The sequence below is a fragment of the Camelus dromedarius genome, chromosome 7 (assembly GCF_036321535.1).
Source record: "Camelus dromedarius isolate mCamDro1 chromosome 7, mCamDro1.pat, whole genome shotgun sequence".
Classification (NCBI taxonomy): domain Eukaryota; kingdom Metazoa; phylum Chordata; class Mammalia; order Artiodactyla; family Camelidae; genus Camelus; species Camelus dromedarius.
The window spans coordinates 82,934,646-82,953,496 of NC_087442.1; the positions used below are offsets into that span (position 1 = coordinate 82,934,646).

Consider the following 18,851-nt stretch of genomic DNA (forward strand, 5'->3'; position numbering starts at 1 on the left):
GAGGCTCAGCCACATGGCAGGCTTAGCCTCAGTCCACCCAATGGGAGAAGTCAAACTGTTGTATGCAATCACCTCGTACCGTGTCAAATGGTCCATTACATCCAGGGGCATCAAAATCCATCTTCAGTCCCCAGAGCTGTCAGTCTCTCAGATAAATAACAGGGCATACAAAGAGTGGCTAAGCATTGCTGCAGAAAACTGCTAGAAAGATACAGCCAAATCATTCCGTTCAGATTTGCAGCAATATGAATGGTGCTGACTTCTTGCTAAATGTGTGTCAGATTCTCCCAATGGGATGAAAGCTCTTAATCAACACAAATACATGGTCAAGGCCATATTAACCCAAACTGAGACTTTTCTAGATTAATCTTGAGTTGCTATTTCAGTAAGAGAAGGTACGGACTCACCTGCCTCTTTGAACCCTACAGTGCTGTATGCTCGCGGAGAACTGTGCTGGTCTCCCGGGACTCCGATCTAGAGGTGAAGGCTCAACCCCTGCCCACTGGGGCTCCCACATTCCAGGAGGGGGACAAGCACATAATTGTTACTGCATCCTGTGTTCCTGAAGGGGAACAGCCAACATGGCTTTGGGGCCCAGAGTTATCATCACCAACCATGGATAAGAGGAGCCAGGAGGTGGACTTGACCAGTGGGAAGGAAGGAGTGGCACTGGGGACCAAGTGGCAGAGGGATCATTCTAGGCAAAGGCATGGAGGCATGGGGAGGTGGAGTTGAGGCTGGAGTCCTGAGAAAGAGGGGAAGGAGGAGGAGGAGGAAGCGGTGGAGATGGAGGAAGAGAGGTCATGGAGTGTGGACAATTATGTATGGCCACAAATTCCTTGACATTCTTCTTGCCTAGAGGTGGGGTCCACATGCCCTCCCCTTGGGCTGGGAGGGCTCTGTAACCCTGTGCCAGTTTCCATGCTAAAGCGATACTGCACCAGCTTCCAGAGAGTGGTAGCTCCCACTTCCTACCTCTTAGTAAGAACACTGGTGCTTGGAGCCCTGAGACGGCTGCTGTGAGAAGCCCAAGGTGGCCATGTGAAAGGCTGCATAGAGACTGCTGCTCCAGCCGTCCCCACCCAGGGGACAGCAGAGGGCCAGCCCAGCTGTTACCCCTGGCAGCAGCATGAGAAGCTGTAAGGGAGAGCTGCCTAGTTGAGCACAGTCACCCCACAGAACTCTGAGAGATGATAATACAGAGTTGTTTTAAGCTGTTACATTTTGGGTTCGATTGTTACACAGCAGTGGTAACCATAGCATCAGGGAATCCAGAAGGGCAGGGCCGCAGAAGTCAAAGGTGGGGAAACTATTAAAGGAAGTGTCATCAGCACGACCTTGTGAGTGCCATCAGGGACTCACAGGAGACGTGGCCAAGAGTGCAGGGTGGAGGGTCACCACACAGGGCTTACAGTGATGTTTGCAAAAAAAAAAAAATTTTTTTTTAATGAGCTGAAGAGAAAGACTGTAGGCTAAAGAGTAGAGTGGCCAATTTAGATTGTTCCTGGTTTGAGCCCTGAAAGCCCTTAGTCCTAGAAAACCTCCCAGTCCTGGGTACATGGGAATGGTGAAGATCCCCCAGTAAATCTGCATCGATAGAGAAGATGCAAAGTGTATGATGCATCCTCCAGGACAGGTGGCTGTGAGGGTGTGCCTCGGAGGAGGCAGCTGAGAAACAGGATGGAGATGGGCTTGAACACATGCAAAGCAGAACGAGCCACACAAAGGAAAGTTCTGCTTTATTTGGTCCTTACTTGCATCCACTTCTTGGCAAACATCTGACATCCTTTTAAAATTCTTTGTATTTTTATACTTTATATTTTATTTTTATATTTTGTGAACATTTTATAAAAATTTTAAAGGTTACTTCCCACTTACAGTTATTACAAAATATTATCTATATTCCCCGTGTTGTATAGGACATCCTTGTATCCTTTGGTACATCCAGCAGTTTGCATCTCCCACTCTCCCACCCACTGGTAACCACTAGTTTGTTCTCTGTATCTGTGAGTCTATTTCTTCCTTGTTATATCATTAGTCTGTTGTATTTTTCAGATGCCACATATAAGTGATATCAAACAGTAGTCACCTTTCTCTGTCCCACTTATTTCACTTAGCATAATGCCCTCCAAGTCCATCCATGTTGCTGCAAATGACAACATTTTATTCTTTTTTGTGGCTCAGTAGTATTCCTTTATTTATTTACTATTTATTTATTTATACACACCACAACTTCTTTATCCATTCATCTGTTGATGGACATTTAGATTGTCTCCAAGTCTTGGCTATTGTAAATTGTTCTGCTGTGAACACTGGGATGCGTGTATCTTTTTGAGTTAATGTTTTTGTTTTTTTCAGATATATACCCAGGAGTGGGAATTGATGGGTCAAATGGTAGTTTTTAGTTTTTTGAGAAATCTCTGTACTGTCTTCCACAGTGGCTGCATCAGTTTACATTCCCACCAACAGTGTAGAAGGGTTCCCTTTTCTCCATATCCTTGCCAACATATGTAGACTTTTTGATGATAGCCATTCTGACAGGTGTGAGATGATATCTTATTGCAATTTTGATTTTCATTTCCTTGATAATTAGCAATGTTGAGCATCTTTTTATGTGACTGCTTGCCATCTGCATTTCCTCTTTGGAAAAATGTCTGTTCAATTCTTCTGCCCATTTTTTAATTGGGTTGTGTGTTTTTCTGATGTTGAGTTGTATGAACTACTTATATATGTTGGATATTAATCCCTTATCTGTAATATCATTTGCAAATATTTTCTCCCATTCAGCAGGTTGTCTTTTCATTTTGTGAATGATTTCCTTTGCTGTTTAAGAGCTTTTACGTTTAATTAGGTCCCATTTATTTATGCTAGCTTTTATTTAGTTTAGGAGAGAGATCCAGAACATACTGCTTTGATTTATGTCAGAGAGTGTTCTGCCTATGTTTTCCTCTATGAATTTTGGAGTATCTGGTCTTATATTTAGGTCTTTAATCCATTTTGAGTTTATTTTTGTATACGATGTTAGAGAATGTTATAATTTCATTCTTTTACATTTGGCTGTCCAGTTTTCCCAGCACCACTTATTGAAGAAACTGTCTTTTCTCCATTGTATACTCTTGCCTCCATTGTCAAAAATTAAGTGACCATAAGTGCACGGGGTTATTTTTGGACTTCTGATCCTGTTCCATTGATCTATGTGTCTGTTTTTATGCTGGTACCATACTGTTTTGATTATTATAGCTTTGTAGCATAGTCTGAATACATCCTTTAATTTTGTGCTGATGAGAGACATGAGGTGGGTACCATCAGCACTGCATTTGAGGAGACAACTTAGTCTCTGAAAGACACAGTAGTTTATGTGGAGCTGGGATTGGAACAGGCTCATTCACTTGGGCTCATCAGCCTCAGGGAAGGGTCTATGGGGATGCTGGAGATGCGAGACACAGAAGGGATGTTTGATGAACCAAGGCCCATAAAGAATTGGAAGGAACAGGATGCAGAGAATAGTTAATGAATCCAGCCTTTCTTGGAAGCCCTTGACCTGCTAGGGACTTGCAGTCAGAAGTGGAGGGGGGGCAGGATGGGGACAGGAGAGAGGCGAGGAAGAAACGTGTCGTGCTGATCATGCTACAGTGTCCCTTTTCCTAACCAGAGGGAAATAAGAAGAAACAGGAAGAGCTCAGGAGTGATTTTCACCTATACAGACATGGTAGAGTCAAATTAGAACTCTAAAAAGCAGATTCTCTCTGTCCCTCTCAAAGCCACTCTTTGCACAGAATGAATCTCTTTTACTCTAAGTCACAGACACATGGAGCTAGAAACCACCAGGGCCGCTGAGGCCCTCTGTGTCTCTGCCTCCAGAGAGGGCTTTGACAAGATAAGGAGGGAGAATTATGCCCGTTCTAGTATCCAGGAGACGGGGACAATAGCTTTGTCATAAAGGCCCGTGGCAGGTGAGGGCCGAGAGAGGCCAGACTGGCAGGAGAGTATGTGGGGCAGACAAGGGAAACTGACCTAACTAAGATGCTGTGTCTGGACCTGCAGCCAGGCATCTGAAGGGCATGGCAAGCTCATTACAATCACGTCCAATTAGACACGGCAGATGGGCTGCAGCCATCCCACCAGGGTGGCCTGGGCGTGTCCCTGGGGCATCTGTGCATGGCTTACAAGATCCCACCCCGGGCTGTCGTTTGGGCTAAGGCTGCTGTCCTGAATAGAGGAGAAATAACAGTAGGAACAGCAACTAAATATCTCTGAGCTCTCCCGATGTGCCTCAGACGTCTCGCCCCATTTAATCCTCATGAGGACCCTAGCGGCAGATGTTAGTTTTCCCTTTTTTGATAAGGAGTCTGAGATGCAAGAAGATAACGTAGCTGGTCTGAGATTTACAAGTAACAAACAAATGATGGGACCAGGACTCGAACCAGGCAGTCTGACCTCAGAGCCTGCTCCTTTAGCCACCATGACCTTATAAGACTCAAGCTGGCCGGAAGGACCCCCATCACGAAGGTGGAGATTCAGTGCAGAGTTCTGGTCCCATGGAGGGCGAGGTGCCAGGTAATACACTGGCGAGAACTCTGAAGTTGCAATCAGTGCTGAGGGGCTTACCTCGCAGAGTGATTGGCAGGGAAATTATTTAGGTAGCAAAGTGGGAACCCAGTTGTCATGAGCTAGCAAGTCCTTAAATAGAGGAAGGAGAGTTGAGATGGTTAACATATGGCTTTTCTTCCCTCCAGATGATTCTGAGTGGGGCACTCCATCGGCCCCACCATAAAAAAAGCTGTAGAAAAAGTCAAAATAGAAGACAGAAGTGATCCACGATTTCAATCATTCACTTGCACGTAAATTCAGAATCTCCTCCATTTCAATGTATTTGTTATGTGTGTATGAATCCCATTTGTGTACACGGTTTTAAAAAATATTACTTACTCTCTACAGAAATCTTGAGAAAAATAGCAAAGTAAAAAATCATCCATCATTTCAGCAAAGAATAACATTTTCAAAGATTTTTGTGGTTGATGTTGTTAGTAGCATATCTCCTTAGATGGCCTTAATAAATTATTTATTGAGTTAATGAATGAATGGAGTAAGCAAGTGCTCAGAACTTCTGTGCAGGAAGCAGACTTGTGTTCGGGGATGACAACCATTGTGTCTTATCTTCCCCACCCACGGCCCCTGAGCCATTGAGAGGAGGAGACAGGGAAACAGGTGGAGGGCAGAAGCCAGGTGGTTCCTGGTCAGACACGTGGCAGGAGGGTACCACAAAGAGAACAGCCAACTGTCCTGTCCAACTTCTTGGAACAGGAGGGTGGCAGGGGGCTACCACCTTTGAAAGCAGAGGACTCCGTTGTCTAGGGAACATGACCCGGTCCATACTGGGAAAGACATTTGAACACTCCAGCATCTCCTCTTCCCTTTGATTCGGGCTCAGAAGTTGATACCACAAGAGCAATGGGAAGAGAGGATTTTCCCTTTTTCCACTTCTCTCTTTTGACCCATTGAGCCTTTCGGCCAAGTCTATGGTCACGCACAGCTACAGTGTTCTTGGTGAGGACAGAGACCCACAGTGGGCAGGGAAGTCCTGCCTTCCTGTCACCATGTATGCCTTCCCAGAAACATGTCATTGCTCTCATGCACCCATCAGAGGTTACTCCCAGGAGTCTCTGACAACAGCCAAGGCAGATCTCCAGTCAACTCCAAGGCCACTTTAAAGTGATGCCCGATATACAGCCCACACCAGCTCTGGACAGCCAGGAAAGAGTTCAGAGCCCAAATAATATTTAAAAGGTGCAGACTTCTCACAAATTCTCATGTGTCACACTTTCCCCGAATTCCAGAGTTGACAGCCACAAAATCTAGAAGACGCAAGCCATGCCTCAGCCAGTGCACCAGCTGCTAATCCAAGCTCTGTTTCCCTCTTTCCAAGCAAAACCAGAGTCCACAGGACCTGGTCCGTATTTAGACCCATGTTGCCGCTGCCAGCTGTTTCTTGAATGAACACCGGTCTCTCCCAGGTGGCTCAAGACCTAAAATCCGAACCAGAGAACCCCTTTTCTAAGGGAGGAATTCTGTCTTATGTCTCCCATCTCCATGGGAAGAATACAATTATGAATACTGCACCCTCTACCATAGAATACTCTATATGAAATACTCCTATTTTTACACAACATCTAGACATTTGAACCTTGAAAGCCTTTTCATGTGACTCCTATTCTTTATATTTAAAACCTCTCAATCTATTTTCCTTTCCACGAATAGTTATCCCTGAAAAAAAAGAAAAAAGAAAAAGAGACATTTTACAGTATGAATTTTCTGTAAGAGAACACAAGTTCCTAGCGAAAACTAAACCTTCACAGCCTGGATGAGCCTTGAACAAAGGAAAAGATAATAAGAGAATATAAAGAATATGAAATATTTTTCAGAAGGGGAAGAATAGATTATGTTAAAATCATCATCATCATCATCATCATCATCATAATAGAAGCGAAACGGTAAAAAGACATGGGAACATGGAAAAGAAATAATAGTCAAAATAATCTACCATGAGACTTCGCCGTTTCTACTAACCTAATCACAGGCAGTTCCCAAATTGGAGAGCAAACTTCATATAAAAAACGCATTAAGACATCGGAATCAATGGAAGTTCTAGGTACTTGACACAGATAAGGTGACCACAATGACCTTACAGCAGTGCAAAGCAAATTCTTACAAGAGTGAAGACTCTTGAGCGAAGACCCAGCCCGCTCTCCGGGAAGGAGGTGGGCAAGACTTTCTTCCATCTCCAGCTTCCGGCTCCAGCTCAGTCCGGCTGGACCACTTGCAGGGTTTCCCGCTTCAGCCCCTGCAGCGCCCTCTGTCGGCAGGTCCCTGGCAGCGACCCAGCGAAGATCAGCAAGACTCAGCATGTGCGGCCACCGACTGAGGCTGGACAGCAGGCAGGGAGCCCAGAACTAGCCAAACGCATCGGGAAAGATGTCCCGAGACTCTTTGTGCAAAACGCGAGAGGAGGATGTGAAGTTTACAGGAAGCTCTAAGCTGTCAGTGGGCACCAAGGAAACCTGGGTGCATGGTAGGAAGAATTTCATAAAGCCCGTGGTTCCTGCCACCTAGAGGAAGTGTAGAAGGAAGGAAGCATAAAAGTGCCACCTCTCACACAAGCAAGAGCCAGAATTTGGTGTGCGGAGGGACTTCTGTCACCTCCCCCACCTCCACACACTTCCCTCCAGGACAGTTCTTAGTCATCTTCTATAGACTCGTCTCTGAGCCTACTTTGAAAAACATGCTAACATTTCCAGTTCAGCCAAGTGGCCCACATGTGCAAGACCAAAAATAAAAAATAAAAAAGGGAGAGGGTGCCCCTGCCAACTGATCAAACGCAGCATCATTAACCTGCGTTACAGGACAATGTGTGTGTGTTTCATCACTTTTTTCTGGAATAGCCCTGGTACTGACCTGCCCCATCACAGCGTCTCAGTGTCTGCACACTCTTCCTGGATAGCCTCCCCAACTCAGCCAAATAGCCAGGATCAATGCTTCCACTCTGAAATGGGTTCTTCCCAAGAGCCAGCAATTCCAGTAAATTCCAAACCTGCAAATCTTATTCTTTTCATGAAACGCACAACAGTAGAGTGCAGTGTCCCTTTTTCAGGAAAGGAAGCTGCTGCTGTAAAGGCTGCTTTTTGGGTGTCAGGGATCCCTTAGAGGGACCCAGCATCCAGTTACTGTATCCTAGGTCAGAATCGTTGATCTAAAACAAACGGACTGCCAGATATTTCTCTGGCAAAGATGGGTTTCTTTGGGATCAGCCAAGACTTGCAATTCAGGGTCTGAAACCACAGTGAGCCACTTACAAGTCCCAGGACAGTCAGGAAAGGAGAACTTTTATAGAGACGAAAACAAAAGTGGGAGGGCTACAGTGAACAGAGTCCATGGCTTCTCATTGGCTGAGTCCTTGCCAAGAAAGGAGTCTTTCTTCTTCCTGTTGGGCTTTGCTACCACTGCGGGGCGTGAGAGCGCCCCCTTCTGGTCTCCAACTATATTTAATTGAGGTTTCTGTTTACTAATTTTCCGCGGAATAAACTGCAGCTGGGAAAAGCAGCAACCAATTCAATATGCAGCATTCCAGATGGCCTGGCATTTTTACATGCGCTTTGGGTTCCCATGTCCTATGTGCCACCAGGAAGCCAGGATGGTGGCTGGGTTCTCCCAGGGCCCAAAACTGCAGCATCTCGCCTGCAAGATTCTCCCCACGTAAGGCTCTGGTCATTCTGCTCCATCTGCAGCTGACCAACTTAGTCTTGGCTGAGCATCAAATTGTGAGAAACTCCAATGATCTCTCCTAGAATCCAAGGGAAATTTGGGCACCCTGAGAAGAAAGGGAGAATGCAGGTGAGAGCAGCTTTTTCCACTAGGATGGACTCCCGTAATTCTTGCCAAGATCTGTGTGTGGTCAAGGACATACCCAGTTATCCCAAAGGGTTGCTGCAACCCTCCCACCTTCTGAACAGCCATGGGCTTGAGCTCTGCCCTGCTTTACTGTGAAATTGCATCATAGCTCATGCCCGTGATATCATGAAACCTGTTCATCAGTTAGATCTTCTAAAATAGCCACCTGGTCTTTGCTGGTGGCTCTCACCTCGATCCAGTTTTGAATAGCAGTATTCAAAATCCTCTCCCTGACTATAAAGAGTTCATTTAAAAGTCATGCTGACATTGCTTCCCCCCATGACCTCCACACACTCGAAAACACTGCCCTTCAGACATTTAGACCTATGCCCCAATAACCCTCACACTTCTTGGCCACTAATCGGGAAAATGTTGGCCAATACCTAAGGAAAGTACGTACTTCGCAGAAAGATCTCCAGCAGATCAAGAACTGTCTCAAGACACAATGTCATCAGCATAGGATGTGGGGAAGGGTCTCCATCTGGCCCTCTCCCTGCATGCTAGGAGCCATTCTTTCTACCTTCTGGAGCTCTTGAATGGAACCTTCTGGTCCTTGTCCTATCTCAATTCCAGGCAACTCAGTCCCCTACCATCTGACCAGCCATGACCCTTGCTTCCACTTGGCCTGAGATATGGAGACCCACCTCAGTAATCCAGGATTAGGGACAAAAATATGTGGTAGAGAGGGCACTCGTCTATGGTGTCACTGCTACTCCTGCACTTGGCCTTGGAGGGTCTGATGGAATCTTTCCTTCAGCCTGAATGCCTGGGGAGGCTGGGAAACAGCTCCGCCCGCTCCGTCCCGGAGGGAGGACTTGAAGGATGGCAGCAACCGTGGGGTGCTCCTTTTCCATTTCATGTACTCGTAGCTTAAGCCGTGTCTGCTCCTCACCAGGGATTTTAAATTTTATTAGTCTTTTCAAAGAACCCACTTTTGGTTTTCTTGATCTCCTGTATTTATTTGTTTTCTGTTTAATTACTTTCTGTTCTTATTTTTTTTTTTATTACTTCCTTCCTTTTGTTAACTTTCCTTGGGTTTAATTTGTTGTCCTCTTCTAATTTCTTGAGACAATTTCTTAGATCATTGGTTTTGGGCTGTTCTTCTTCTCTGTGTATGCATGTAAGGCTGTAAGTTTTCCCCTAGGCAGTCTTTCTTTTTCCCCACACTCTCTCCAGCATTTATTATTTGTAGACTCCTTGAGGATGGCCATTCTCATTGTAGCTTTGATTTGCATTTCTCTGATAATTAGTGATGTTGAGCATCTTTTCATGTGTCTGCTGGTGATTCTTGTTTTATTCCACATACAAGTGCTTACAAGTGATTCTTGGTGAAATGCTATTATCTCCTCGAAATCCTTTGCCCCAGTTTCTGGAACTCCACTCATTCCCTTGTGTCCCTTATCCTCTCCTCTGTCCTTTCCATTCTCCTCTCTCCCTCTTCCTTCAATCTGTATATTTTCTATCAACCTGCCTTCCACTTTACTTAACCCTCTTTCTGCTGTCTCTGATCTGCTGCCTACCCCACATATGCAGTTCTTCATGTTATTTTCAATAATAAAATCCCCATTTGATTCTTTTCTATTGGTTCTAATTTTCTGGCAAAGTCTACACTTTGTTTTCTGCATATATAAATCATAATTTCTTTGACATCCTTGCCCAGTGACTTCACTCTCAGGAGCCTGTTTCCATTTCTGCTTTGCTTTTGGTCATTTGCTTCTGTCTCTTCCCCTGCTTGGTAATTTTCTATCAGTCACCATAAATTGGGTGTGAAATATTGGAGATATTTTGGTGGTGGCATCTTCCATCAGAAGGGTCTGCTCTCCCTCAGCTAGGCAGTGGGGGTGCTGCTGGCCTTGGCCCAGTAGGAGGACAAACTTGATGGAGTGCCATCCAGCCTTGGTAACCCTCGGTCCTCTTCTAGCTCACCCTGTTCCTAGGGACCCTTCTCCAGGGTTCTCCTAGAGAGCTGAGGGTTTTCACCAGGGACACTTCCCTGACCTTTTCTTTGCCAGGTCTCCTCCGTACCAAAAGACAGAAGATTCAGGCTCTACTTTTCAGATGTTTTCACGATTCTGGACTCAGCAAATGTCTGAGGGGAAACCAGCTGGGTATGTGAGGTCTCCTGCAGTCCTGTCACTCTGGCCCCACATGGCCACCAGCGGCTCTGCTGGTTTCCCTGCGACCAGAATAAAGGGGCTGCAGGTAATCAGCTCACCTCACTGGTATTTTCCTTGTCTAGAATGTGTAGTCCTTGTTGCTTCCATCATTCTGCAGCACTTTAAACATGTTGTTTTAAAATCAGCTTATCTAGTTAGCAGCAGAAGCATTAACCTGCTACAATTACTCTATCCTAGCAGGAAAAGGAAGTCTCTAATTGCCTTTAAGCAAATATTCCACCTGCAATGATCCCAGAGACCAGAAACACCATCTAGGGGGTGATAATAACCAGCACTGAAATAGGAAACAAAATCCATTCATTGGCTTGTTTTTGATTTTGGAATTGGCCCTCTATCGTCTGAAATAGGTATTTTCCATAAATGAAATTTCTAGTGTCGTTTGACGTAATACTTCATTTTAATCAGTCTCCCATTTTTGCTGTGGTACCATATTTAAAGCATTAACATAGGATTTATGCTGCTTTTCTACACAGGAAATTAGCCAAGTAATATACAGCTCTTGATATAAAAAGACATACTGGTTATCACAATTCAAAAAAGTTACAATTAACCATTTTTCATTCAAATAATAATTTAGCTCTTCGAGAAACATGGCTTTATTGCATGACAATTTTTATGTTAGGCAAATGTGGAATGCTTGAAGACGCAAACCTCTCCATCTATTCAAAAATTTATGACTTTATTTTTTTCAATTATTTTCGAATTATAAAGTTAATAGTAAGCAGACCATAATACAGCATTCCAAATCACTTCTGGAAGTGCAAGTCCCAGTAAGATGACATTTTTACCAAATTACAAAATTTTGACAAATCAATGTGATATTCTGTAACAGGATAAGATGAGATATTACTATAATGAGAATCTTCCTACAGAAATATCATCTGAGTACCAAATAGAAACACCACTTTTTTTTAGGGTTATTCATAAGAGAACAAAGTTTTGGGGGTACAAGTTAACATGGCTTTTAAAATTATATAATTTTTTCTTTTGAATTAGTTATTGGATGCAAGTTGCTAAGATTAAATCTAACAGGATAAGCATGTATAAAAGGTGACTGCTTCATTTGGTGCTGGTCTAAAACCAAGGTCCATGCATGGACCTTAATGAGATCCAACAGGCAATATCAATTTTAAATTAAAATAGCTTTTCCAATGTTATATCTTTACACATTTAGTGGAATCCGCAGTGTTGGGTGCCTTGTCAATCAACGCGCACTAATTCCATTCATTAAGAGGCCCTTCACCCTTCCTTTTGTTTTGATCAAAAGTCACAGCCTTTCTCTATTCTGCTTATTTCTTAAAAATCCATTTAATTCATATTCTTAAATAAAAAAACCAAGTACCAATGAACATACTGCCAGGTAGGATAGACAGGGAGGACTCAGGTTTTATACGATGAATGTTGATTACTTCGTTGAAAGAAATGCCCTTGCAATTTCCTCTTACTGAAGCTAAATGTTCTTCAGATTCAAATTTTAATTTCTATCTCGTTATTTCATTTCTTCTTGAACTTTCCGAGCATTGGAAGATACTGTGCTTTCTAGATCACTACTGAGATTGACTCCTTCACTGTGATGATAGCTTCTTGAGTTAAAATTTCGTTTCCCGGATTTTGAGGATGTGGTTGACATTTGTCTCAAGTCTACTTTGTAAATGAAATATTAGTCTATTTAAGTTCATTGTTCTTGCTAAAAAAAATGTTAATACATCGATAATTTGGTTCCTTCTGCACAAGTAAGTGATTCACAATGGAAGACATTTCTCTGCTATGCTGATCTGTGTGTCTGGCTAGTTCATCAGCTCTGATCACACTTCTGTTTATGGGATTTGGGCATTTCTGCACTGCAGACATCGTGACACACAGAGAGCTAAAAACTTGCTACAAAGTTCAGGTAATTGTGGTGCTTCGACCTGTACATGCAATGTCTGGACAGCAACAGGAGTCCTTATTCTTAAAGAATATTTTTCCTAGTTGCAGAGTTCTATACTGACAGCTACTTTCCTTTGGAATTGTGAAGCCATCATTCCTTTGCCTTCCATTGTTTCTGTTTATGTTGGGAAGTCATCTATCAGTCTAACTGTTGCTCCTGTGAGGGGATTGCTTTTCTGCAATTCACTGATGATGTGATATTTTTTCTTTTTTTTCCCCAGAGTTTTATAGTGATATCTGGGCATCGTGTTCTTTTTGGATTCATAGGACTTCTAGAATCTATAACTTGATGTCTTTCATAACTTTGGGGAAATTTGAAACTTTAGCATGACTCTTCCCTTTTCTTTTGGATTCCAATTTACAAGTATTTTAAACCACCCCCTAGTATCCCATATGTTTCTTAGTTGTCGTCTATATTTTACACCTTTTTCTCTGCATGCCTCAATCTGGAGGTTTTTTTTCTGACCTGTGTGCCAGTTCCCTCAATTTTCTCCTGTATTTTGTTTAATCTGCATTAAAGCCATCCGTTGAGTACACTGTTTCCAAAATGTTGTTTTTCAGATCCAGAATGTCTGTTTGGTTCTTTTTTATGGACTTCATTTTTTTATGGACTTCATCTTTTATTCCTTGAATGTTTTGAGTCTATAATCAATAAAGCTTGTGTCTGATAACTCAAATATCTGGAAACCCAAGAGTCTGTGTATAATACTTCCTCTTTCTGTTGGTTTTTTTTTTTTTTTACTTTGTTTTATTTCTACATGTGCCTGGTCAGTGTTAATTGAGAACTAAACATTGTAAGTGAAAACTTGTAGCAATCATTTGAACCTTAGAATGATGTTAATGTCCTTCTGAAAGGATTTGCAGTTCCTCCTGGGGTACATCTAGCAATCCAGAATAACCTCAATTGAATTTCAAGACTTGAAATGATTTGAAGGGCTAGGGCTGGTATATTTCTCAGCAGCATGGCTGTTCTGCTGTTCAGGGTTCCAATGTGAATCATGAAAGATTTACCAGAGTCCTCTTCTTTGGTAAGCTCTGAACCCAAGTGTTATCCACTTAGCTATATGAGTCTGACAAAGGTTCTTTTCACCTTCCCGGCCTCTCAGTGCATTTTCTGGAATCAATACCACTTCCTCCCTTTCCTCCAGGAAAACAGCAACCTCAGATCCTGGACTTGTCTCTGGGTTTTCTTCTTCTGGAACGTGTCTTCCCAATATTTTTCATTATCTAGGTCTCTGAGTCTGCAGGCTGGGGTTTCCAGTTTCAGGGTGAAAAAATTACAGGACTCCTAATGAAATTTGAATTTGAGGCAAACAACGACTACTTCTTTTAGTATAAGTCTGTCCCATGTCATAATTGGGACAGATTTATACTGAAAATTTATTCCCTGTTTATCTGAAACTCAAATTTAACTGGGTATCCTGTATTTTATCTGGCCACCCTACTTCAAGTGGATTTATTTCCAAATTTTTTCAGCTTTTCTACCTGTTCTCCGAATTACCTAGCACATCATTTCTGGAAGTGGAAGTTAGTCAACAATCTTGAGTTATTAAGAAAATGTTACAGACAAATCACCAAATGAAAAGTTAACACGCTTGTTTCAGTCCTAGCTGCCCCAGATTACATGTGTGACCTTGTATAAGTGGCCTTACATTTTGGCCTCATTTCCTTTAAATGTAAAATAAGAATGATGGATGACATTTGTTGACGCCTTGTCATATGCCAAGTATTGTGCTAAGCACTTTAAAAATAGGTTAATGATAATTACCTGTACTTCACAGGGATTTTGTGAGGATCAAATGAGAAAACAGTATGAATGGTCTAGTGCGTATTCAGAGCTAATTAACTGCTGAGACCAATTTGTTATCACTTTTAAACTAAATTGAACATAATACTTACATCAGAATTACTACCATCATCTCTCAAATGTTACCCAGGCTTACTAAGGCCCCAAGAGTGGAGGGGGAAAAAAAGAACAGTTTTCTTTGTTCTTTAAGTGATACTATAGGTGAAGTGAGATAGTCTGCATGTTTGGAATACATGCCCTGAAACAAAAATTATGGTGGCAAACGTACATATTTATAGAGGTAGAAATTTCATGTTTATTCCACTTTGTGAATGAGCTGGTCACGCCTGCCCAAATTTGAAAACAAATCATGTACCAGGTAAAAGTAACCAAAATGGCATGAGGAGATCTATTTCAAGGCCACCATTACCCTGTAAGAGCGCAGGACGTCAGCCTCTTCCCCTGGAAGGGCAAAAACTACACCCTTGGATGAGTGGAGCACAGGCTGGATTTTGACCACCCCCAACAGCCCTTGGTTGAACAACTTTATGTAGAATGTGCCTGAACAATTATACAAGACAGTCCTGTTGATCATAAATGAATATGCAATGAAGAAGGGCAAGTCAAGTGTGTGACGACTCCGTGTGTACTGGGCTCCCCACATTATTCCATTTGCTCTATGCAACAAGCATACACAAAACAGGACATACAAAGCTGGCAGTGGTGTCACCATTCTACATTAAGACTAAGGCTCAGAGAGTCCCTATAGCTCACTCTTTTAATGACCGACCAACAATTGAACTTTCATCTGTTCAATCCCACAATCCTACTCTTTTCCTTAGATCCCTTTGCCGCCTTAAATTTCTGTTACATAATCACTAAAAGTAAACAGTAAAACTATTATAACAGACAAGCCTTGTGTTCACACCTTGAAGGGAATTTTGAATTCTTATTATGTTAGCAGGAAAGGCAGAACTATGTACCATGGGTCCTCTGAAATAATAACCAACAACCCTTTAATTTCTCAGCCTTTGAGCCTTGACACTTTTCTCAGACACAGCAATTAATAGCTACAATGTGACAATGTCTTCATGTATACCTGAATCTATTCCAAAGGTCATGTGATTTTAGACCATAGAAAATGTGTGTTCTCTATGAAGAATTGGGTGCCTCCAGGACACCGTACCCACTCCTGGGTTAATAATAAGGCAGTGGAATCGATCGAATGAAACCAGTAGTTTATTAGTCATTTTCAACAGGCATTTATGGAGAATCCCTACATTACATGGCACTGGAAAATATAAAGATAAATAGTACCTACTCTCCTTCTCCTGGAAAGACTCAATGTGAGGTTAAGTAAACACGTCTCTTGAAGGTAACTGTCACAAAGTAGCATGGAATTCTGCAAGATGAATTGATTTTTAAAAGCCCTTACAACAAATCACTTATATGTGCATGTGTTTTAGCATTTGTGGGGGGACTTCCCTTCACAGCCCATCCCTAATTAAGAAATTTTAAACAATTCAATGTCTCGTTCAAGTTGGAGAAAGAAGTCATTTTAAATTACTGGAGACGTTTGGGTTAAATAAAAGGAAGCTCCATTAATTGCTAAATACTGGAATAGATTCTTAAAACACTTGGGTAAGAAGAAAAAAAATCTTTGCAAGCAATTTATCAGGAAAAAAAATTACTATACTTTGAAGGTTTCCAGGAATTCTTGGCTCTAACCATGCACTCACCTGCTCACCTAGCCATAGGATTATATACAATTTCCCAGACCTTTTATACTCAAAGTCTTTGGAATAATTTTCTTTGAAAGGAAAGCTAATAGTGCCTGCTCAGGAGGACTGTTACCTGAAATTTTCTTCTACCCAATGAAACTTGAAGTGAGGCCACTCACATTCCCCTACGCTGACTCGGTGGGGTTACCTTGCCATTCTGCTCACTGTGTTATTCAGAGTCGCTCCATGATCCTTGACCTACAAGATGCCTGCATCTCAGGCTGAGACAGCAGTAGACCTAATGTGGGGACAACTGTGAGGTGCCCTGGAGAACATGGAACTGTTGGAGCAGGCAGATAGCTAGAGATGAGCAGAGAAAGGAGGAGCTCGGGCCAAATGGCAGGAAACCATACATCTTGTGAGCAACAGGGGTCCTTAGGCAGACAGAGGAAAGCAGGGACCTCTGGACAGGTAAGAAATCACTTATCACATTTTGGGATGATTAAGTGTCCGGGAGGCAGCCAAAGAGAGGTGGGAGAGGCAGGAATCTCCAGTGTCCGAATGCAACCTTTTGCTCATTATGCCCTCATTACAATAAAATCAGCCCTGCAGATTAAAAGTACCCATCATGCAACAACGCCACGGCACTTCCAATCCAGACTCAATGAGGACAAAAATCCTTCCTTCCTTTGAGAAGGTGGAGTTGGGATGAAAATCAGGGAATATGACCCCAAACCCTTCCCTCCCCAATGAATATTCCTCCCATTCATTTTTACACCCTATGTAACCAACTTGTCAAAGAAACTCAGGGCAGCTGCTCACCTGAGCCTGCCTGCTCTCCCCTTGAGCGCATACTGTCCACTCCTTCATAAACCTTCACTTTACTTTCTTGACCTCCATGTCTCGTCTCTGAATTCTTTCTGCCACAAGCCAAGAACCTAATCACCAACAACAGCCCTAGGTTATAAGATTGTCCGCCAAGAGTTTAAAAGGCAATCAACAGATAATGCAGAGTCACGGCAGGGGATGAATGAGGAAGGAAGGAAACTAAAACTGTCGATATATGTAAAATAGGAACATGGTCCACTAAACGGTAGACACCCAGGAATCAGCCAGGCAGTGGGAAGTCCAAACAGCTACAGTTCAATGGATTAAAACAAAAACAACAAAAACAAAAAACTGAATACAAATGGCTAATTACGTTTTGATGAAAAATGTCTAATCTCACTAGTAATCCAATATATGAGATAAAAATGAAGATGCTATTTTAAGCTTATACTTTATTGATAATGTTCAATGTTAGCAAGGGTTCTAGAGATGGTCAGAGTTACATTTTCTGATGGAAGAGTACAGTGTTTTTTTTGGAAAGCAATTTGGCCACAGGAAGGGAGAATCCTTAAAATAGCCCTATCTTTTAAGGAAAAATACTGCAATATTCTTATCTTTTATATGGTATACAGAAAGAAATCCTTCTACAACAGTTATGTTTAGGTTTAGCTGCATATAATATACATACCCAATAATAATGGCAAACAACATAAATTTGACCTGCAAGGAAGCCTCCAAAATGCAGTTCTTTAGCTGGATGTTACCACCCAAAATAAAATTGAGATTTGTTATTAAGGAGGAAAGTGAGAATGGGTGTTTATAGATAACTAGCAATTTTTGCTCCATTATCCTAGAAAGCAAACTTTAGCTTAAAAATAATCTTCAAAAAGGCATTCATTTTAAGGGAGAAGTCCAAAATTCCAAGAATAAGGAAATATGTACAAGTTACAAATTGATTCAATGATTCCCTAAAACAAGGAATGTTATCTATCAAAGTTTGGAATTGATAGTCGAACATGCTTATTTCATAATGTTAATTTCAAAAAGCAAAATGCATTCTTGTATAAAGTTTTTAGACTCAAGTATGCAAAAAACACTCATAGAAGATTTTTTGATACTTTTATTCATTGTCCATATTTTCCATAATGACAGAATTTGAAAGGCATGCTAAGAAAATTATAGACATTAGTTGTTAAAACATTATAATTGAAGGGAAATCCCCAGATTTGAGAAACAGGATCTCAAATTGGAGATTCTGCGTGCTGTTCCAAACCAAATTAACATAAAGGACTAAGACAAAGCCTAGTAAAGTTTTCAAATTTAAAGAAAAAAATCCTCTAAATAATAAATTAGGAAAAACAGGTCACCTTCAAATGAGCCAGACTCAGGTTGGCTACAGACTTTGTCCTCTGCAAAACAAAATGCCAAAAAGTTATGAGGTTTCAGCATTACCGTCTAGCTGTCATCATCATCATAATGTTAACTGAGCAGCTAGTTAAACTCTAAGGACTTTTATTTGCTTACCCAACACCTTGTGAGGTAGGTCTTATTCTGGTTCTATTTTACAAGGAACATGAGGTAAGGAAGGCTAAGTGAATTACTCCTTGTCTCACAGATTGTCAATAATGGAGCTGAAATGCAAACCCAGGCAGTGTGATTCCCCCAAGGTCGTATCTTTTCTGCTTACATCTAGAGAGCTTGGAAGAGAAAAAAAAAAATTGTGATGCAAAGACGTTATCACTGGTACCCACCAGAGTTTAGAAAATGTGCCTCTGGGGTAGGGGCCATAGCTCAGTGGTAGGACTCATGCTTGGCATGCACCAGGTCCTGGGTTCAATCCCCAGTGCCTCCATTAAGAGGGGAAATAATTTTTTTTTAAGAACCAAGAAATTTTTCAGAAAAAGAGAAAATATACCTCTCATCCTTGTATTTCAATAACTTCTTGAAATCTTGTTTCAAATTACC

The 18,851-nt window shown here is 42.0% G+C and overlaps 1 protein-coding gene across 4 annotated transcripts in view; it reads left to right on the forward strand.

Moving 5' to 3' along the window:
• Nucleotides 1–18,851, forward strand: part of HECW1 (HECT, C2 and WW domain containing E3 ubiquitin protein ligase 1) — a 321,611-nt gene that overhangs the window by 168,115 nt on the left and 134,645 nt on the right. The gene's annotated exons all lie outside the window — the stretch shown is intronic.